Below are 7,064 nucleotides of genomic sequence, written 5' to 3' on the forward strand. Positions count from 1 at the left end.
TAAAGCTCTGTAGAGCTGAAGGGTGAAACAGTGATGATTCTCTGTGCGTTCATTACTACAAGCACTTACAAGTACTCATGTGATCCATTGCTTGTATCAAAAATGAGCTTGTCCTCATCAGAAAAACAAACATACAGGTCAAAAATGTAAGCAGCTTATTATAAGAGAGAAAAGTCGGTAGGTTGGGTTAATCAAGCACAGGACTTTCATTCAGGAGACCACCGTTTGTGTCCAGTGTGAAACCAGAAGTCAGCGTTGAGTTCTACAAACTTACTAAGTTAGTGAAGATCCAAAAACAAAACGTAAAGTTAGTTACTTTGGCTATAAAGGTACGTTTATAATCAAAGCTACAGACGTAACATAGTGATTTTAACCTTAACCTGACCATGTGATATTAGTGTCTAAGCCTAACCAAGTAGTTTGAATGCTTAAACCTAACCAAGTAGTTTTAGTGCCTAAACATAACCAAACTGCGACCGTATGACGAAGGTCCAGTCATGGGATGCTGTTACGCTGTAGTGGTCATGTTGTTTTGGGAGCGGTGATCGACGTATTTAGTCATTAAGGTGTAGCAACCTGATACAAACAAGTTTACAGCAAAGTAGCTGTAAGCTGTTTGCAGTTTGAAGTGGACGTTTAGGGTGTCTTCACACACGTAGTAAAACAGGGTCCGTTATAGCCGAACCAAACAGGTTAGGTGAAAGCAGCCTTAGAGTCACAATGCTGTCTTATTTGTTGTCAGGTTGCTAAAGTTTCACTGAGCTGTTTTTTATTTTTGGACATGAGACAGCACAACATTTCTCTGGGAGCGGAGGATGAGCTGGACTCCCACAGGAAACACGGCAGCAGATTAGCCACACAGCCTGCATGCTTTGAGGTTTGGTCAGACCCGCGCGACCTCACTGACCCGTGTGTACGAACTGGACTGACCCTGCACCGGGCGAGGTCGTATTCTCAAACTGTCATTGTCTCCAGTGACATTATAGCTGACCATTTGATCGCCACTGTGACAATGAATTTCAATTAACACGACAACAGCAACACTGGCTGGTTTATACTGGCAGGGAAAAGTGACCTGCCCTGACCTGTGCAGTCCAGGAGGACACTGCAGCTGGAGGTAGATGACGGGTCCTCCTCACAGGATTTAATTACAAATAAAACTACAACAATTTCCCAGTCACATTTTCTGGCAATGGCTGCTGTTTGTACAAACTGCTTTACTATATATTGTACATCAAGACATAACAGGACTGTTGACATATCAGTTAATGCCATCCAAGTGTTACACTTACCATGTTAAAAATTACGGAAGATTTAAAATGCCTAAATAAAAACAAATCCAACAACCAAATAACACAAAATGCTGTACACATTGTTATATGTATTTCATGTCATTGTTGGCCCATGGTTCAGCATCCAGGATGTGATTGGGCAGTTTGTTGATTTGATTGTTGTTGTTTTGTTTTTGCATTTAATTATGGCAAATCTATGCTGTTTTACAAAGACACCTCTTATTGTGTGTGTGTGTGTGTGTGTGTGTGTGTGTGTGTGTGTGTGTTGAGATTTTAATGTGGCATGGAAACTTCAGTTGACTTATCTAATTACGACACTTTAAATGCACACATTCAAAGGGACACATGTTACAAAGTGTGCTGTTTTTCAGTATGTTTGTTTCTTTGATTTGTTTTAATTCGGGCATTTAAATATATTTCCATAGAAAATTACCTTAAGCATGAAATGTAGTTGTCAGGTTTCCTTGCAGACAGCTACAAATTTGATTTATGCATAAATTATTGTATTTAACTGAATATACTGTATAATAGTAATTTGTAAAACGATATTATTGCGATATCTACAAATTAAGTATTAAAAAATGCTATCAGTCAAATTCATCTTTTACTTTGTTTAATGTGTTGTTGTCTCCTTTTTTATGTGCATCAGTAACACAATATCAATATTTGATTTTTTTAAATCATGGTTATCGTCAATATATAATCTGAACATATTTTATTTAAACATGAAAAACTTCCCATGTTATAACATGATACCAATCCATTATTCTTTTTCTTGTAGTAATGCACTGCCATACTCCTCTGCCCAGAAGAGCTAATAATAAAAGTTAAGAATAGCAATGAAATAGGCTTAATTCTCCCACACATTCAATCCTCTGTGAGACTCCTCGGTGAGGTTAAGTGAGTAGTTGTTGTACCATCAGCAAAGAACAGAACCGTCGCACAAGTTGCTTAGATTTTAATGTGGCATGGAAACATCAGTCCTTTTTATTTTATTATGATGACACAGTAAATGCATACAGGAATGGCAGATATGACAATGTGTGTTGTATTTCACTATATTTCTTTATTTGTTTTAATTTAGGCATTGTAAATCTTCCATAGAATAGCCTTTAACATGAAACGTGGTCCTCTGGGTTCCTTGCAGACAGATCCTAATGTGATTTGTCCATCAATTATTTTATGAGTATACTGTTTAATAATATTTTACATTTTTAAGGATGATCAGTTCTTTATTTGTACCTGCAAATTTCGAGCAAAACTGAAGCCAATTATTGGATCACAGGCCTTTTATCACTCGCCAACATCATACCAACATATGGTATATTTTTTCACGCTTTTTATTTAAACAACACTAAGGCTCACTAGTTTTGCAGGTATTTTATAGAAAAACAAAAAAACAAACAAAGGATTGGACAAATTATGACCTCCATAATGACAAATTACGAAGTCCGTTCACTCAAACCCAAAAATCTAATCCAGCTGGTGGCGCTAGATGAAAAGTAAAGGGATCATTGAAGTCATTAGGATTCATCCTCTGGGGAACATGAATGTCTGAACCAAACTTAATGTCAATCTATCCAACAGTTGCTGAGATATTTAAGTATAGACGTGGACCCACCATCCGATTGGAGCCACGCTGCTATAGTGACTGATATGAATGCTCCATGACCGTTATTGTGAGGTCACATTCTGAATATGAAAGTAACTCTTCACATTGTGCTGAGGGTGATTGCTGCTCTTCTTCACTCTGATGCTTAACACACAATGGCCATTTCACTCAAGGTCTCAATTCATATTGTTTTGAGGTTGAGTGATTATTCAACAGCATGTCTGTGACGACGAGGCTATTTATGAAGACCCGCCAGAGCGCCTGAATGACTCTAGTCCACAGTGAGTGCTGATTTGCATAAACAGGATAGATCCTAGACACTAAGTCTGAGGGTTTGATGACGGGTGTTTACTGTATGCAATATGCTGGTCTCATTATACCTCTTCTATACCTCTATATTTAGAGGCCATGGATTGGCATAAGTAGGCCTTCAAACCTTTAAGAGTCCTTATACAACCACAGCGAGGCAGACTTGTTAATCTGCAGTCTGATTACACTGAAGAGCAACAAATAACGTGCGAGCCAGGAAGGGAAGGAGACACTGTGCATATATCATAACATCGACCTTTCATATTTCTTCTTCTGACGTGCTTTCTGTCTCTTCGTAACTTTCCTGACTAAGTGACCTACATTTACATCGCTTGCATAAACTGTCTTCCTGTCTGTCCAGCTCCCTCTCCGTCATTCAGCTGCACATTAACAGTGTGTGTGTGTGTGTGTGTGTGTGCAGCTCAAACATATTGGAGACATATGTATGTGTGAAAACAAGCTGTCACTTTGCCTGGTTCTGGTCCCAAAATCAAAACGCTTGAACACGACTCCACATCCACATGCAAGATTTCCTTCACGCTTTCTCTGTCTTGCTTGTTTTTCTCCCTCGAAGTGTCAAATTTGTTTTCTTCAACTGTCTTTTCTTGGCTTCTCACACTTGTTTATCCCACCACACACACACACACACACACACACAAGGCCACACATACACACACACACCACCACCGCCCACTTCTTTCTCTATAAACTACTCTGTTTGAATCTGTCCACCAGTGGTTTGCAGACTTGTCTCCAGGGACCCTCTCCTTCAGAGGAATGTTTTCATGACCCAAATGTTGTTGAGTGGTACCTCCACTAACTCTCAGTGTGAGTTGTTAGCTAACTGGTATATAACAGGATTTAGGTTACTTATGAAACGCAAAAACTCTGGTCAGCTTGCCAACACGTGAACATATAAACCAGTGGCTTCATTCCTCCCTCACTCTGCAGCCACATTTTTTAACCTCTTCACTCCCACTGTCCACACCGCAAAACAGTCAATAGTGCAGCCATACAGTAAATAACATAACGTCTTATGTTTGAGGAGGCCCATTTTACTTAGTATAAACATAATACAGCTTCAGTGAAGAGCTATGATATGGAGGACCAAAACTGCCAAGAAATGAATAATTGACTAAACAGATATATAAATATGCCATTAAATTAACAAGAAAATATTTTAAATTAATTTGTTTATAAAATCTATCGTGAATTGACATTTCTGTTTTTATTTGCATCTGTATTTCCCTTTGTATTAACTCCCCTATTTATTTATTTTCCAGTTAATTTTCCATTTTATATATTCATTTTTAAATATATTTATGAATTAATTAATGTGTTAGTTACCGTTTGCCTTTCACCCTACTTATTTCCCCTATTTATTATTTTTTTTCTGTATTGTCTTTTTACATTTTCCTTATCTGAGTCATGGGCTGTTATTCACAGTAAGTCATGGCGTCGACTTTTTCGCCCATTGCCTGGTTAGTAAACTTTAAATAGAAATAAATGAATCAATAAAATGGAAAATTAAATGGGAATGTAAATTTAAGGGGAATAAATACGAAGGGTAAATGAAAACAGAAGCAAATTAAACAGAAATATCAATGTCACTTTTTATTCATTCATTAATACCTGAGTCATTTATTCATTTCTTTATTGATTTTAGATATTGGCAGTTTCAGTCCTCCTTACTATAACAGTAAAAGTGCAATGAAATTAATTTAAACCTCAAACCTAGACAAAATTACAACAGTGGATATTGATACTGTGGACAGAGCTGTTTACCAATTTCCAGTCTTTATGCTTTATGCTAAGCTAGGCTAACCTTTTTTCCTTCATTGTCCCTTGCAAAGCCTACTGTTTTTGTTTTTTAAGAAATTCATTTATTCATTTATTTTTTAAAATATATATTTATTTATATATGATTTAATCAAATCTCAAAAGAGATTGAAGGTTTTAACAAGGACTGTTACTGAACTAAGTAATCAATCACTTCATGGACAATTGTGCTTTGAAACAATTCTGCTCACACTGAGGGTTTGATTCATCTTGTGAATTATTGAACAGAAACTCAGTAATCTAACCCCGACTATCTAATAAATTCAGCCAGCCCTGCAGAACACAAACAAAGGACATGTCAGACTCTCTTACAGTCCACTGTGTTCAGGAGAACACAAACCTTTTGGTTTATTCACAAACTGCAGACTGTACTTTGCAGACCTAATGTCAGACCTAATAAAGTTTTACTATCAAAAACAGACATGTACAGGAAATATCAGAGAGATGTCGACACACACATACATTCATCTTGTGTGAATTCACCCAGACACATTTAGAGGCCATGAAGTTCTACAGGAGAATAACAACCTTTGAAATAAGCAGGCAGTGTAGTCACTGAAGTCAGTGCAAATATTTGAAAACATGAGGAGCGCTTGGCAGCGTAAAGAGATGAAGATTTTATAGTTAGCTAAGCAAGAATGTGATATATTGTCAGTTGTAGCCCTGTTCTTCCACACCAGTGTTGTATATCAGATGTTTTGTAGTCAACACACTTCAACAAGATGTTCAATTTGCCACGTAGGATAAATCAAGCTCACCTTCACACAGTTCAAATATCTGAGCTCAGTATCACATTACACAGAAACCTTTGAATTGACAGCTTTGCCGTTTTAGTAGACAACAATAACAGTAATCTCTCATCTCAGGTGCGAAGTGAAAATGTTGCACATTAACATGGGCAAAAGACATTTTGGACCACAGATGTCCTACACAATTTGTTTAGACTCTCAAATGACACTTTCAACACAGATTAAACAACAATGACAGGAAAACACCACAACCAAGCATATTTTCCCTCTCTCTCTTTGTGGAAGTGCTCTAGGAGGACGCCAGAGGTAGTTACACTTCGACAAAATGTCAGAGACTGAATTCTGAAAAGTTCAAGATATCAACGGGCAATAATCCACCATCCTGCTGTTTTTGCATAGCTTGATAACAAGAGATTGAAAAGATCCAACTTCACCAACATCTGCATTGTTTTAAATTTTTGCATGAAAAAGCACAAAGGAGAGGTCGGTGTCGGCACGATCAAAGTTATCACGAGTTAGGAGTGCTACAAGATGTCAAAATGGTGCCATCAAGCTAAACCCATCCTGAACTTTAAGAATTCCATACTTGAATGTCACTGTGTTCATGTCCCAACTGGGTCGTAGCTTATAACCTGTGCTGTTTCCTAATTAACACCTTCTCCTCTGAGCTCAACTCTGTGATAATCCAAACATGTTGAATCTCATCAGTGACAAAAGCCATTTCCATTTATTTAAAAAAATATATAAATAGTTACCATTGAAGTTGCTTTAGTTACTGTTGATGTTACGTCAATTCAATCCTACAATGGTGATGTTTGTGGGGAGATGAATGATTAGCAAATTCATTTTAACCACCCAGGCTGTTATGTAATCTGATTCTTGGAACTCCTACATGTCCAGTCAGTCTAATTAAAGCATAGATTGACCTCCTGGGAACTAGGCTAATTGGACATGAGGGTGGTATTGATCTTCTCATCCAACTATAAGCAAGAGAGCTAATAAGCTTATTTCCCAAAATGTCGAACTATTCCTTTAAGTAGAAATAGTCCCTAGCAGTATCGGCCAGCTGAACTGGCTGGCTAGCAAGCTAACTTCAGTAGATATCTTATTATTCACATTCTGTTGATAATTTTAGTTAATTTTAATATGCTTGTACCTTTAAAGTCAAAATTCAAAACATCACCATAGTAGTTCATACATCAAAGTAGAAATGGAAGAAGTCAAACTTAAGGCACTAGAACTGCTGTCACACATGACCAATAG

This window comes from Pagrus major, chromosome 18 (assembly GCF_040436345.1).
Source record: "Pagrus major chromosome 18, Pma_NU_1.0".
In the NCBI taxonomy this organism is placed as follows: Eukaryota; Metazoa; Chordata; class Actinopteri; order Spariformes; family Sparidae; genus Pagrus; species Pagrus major.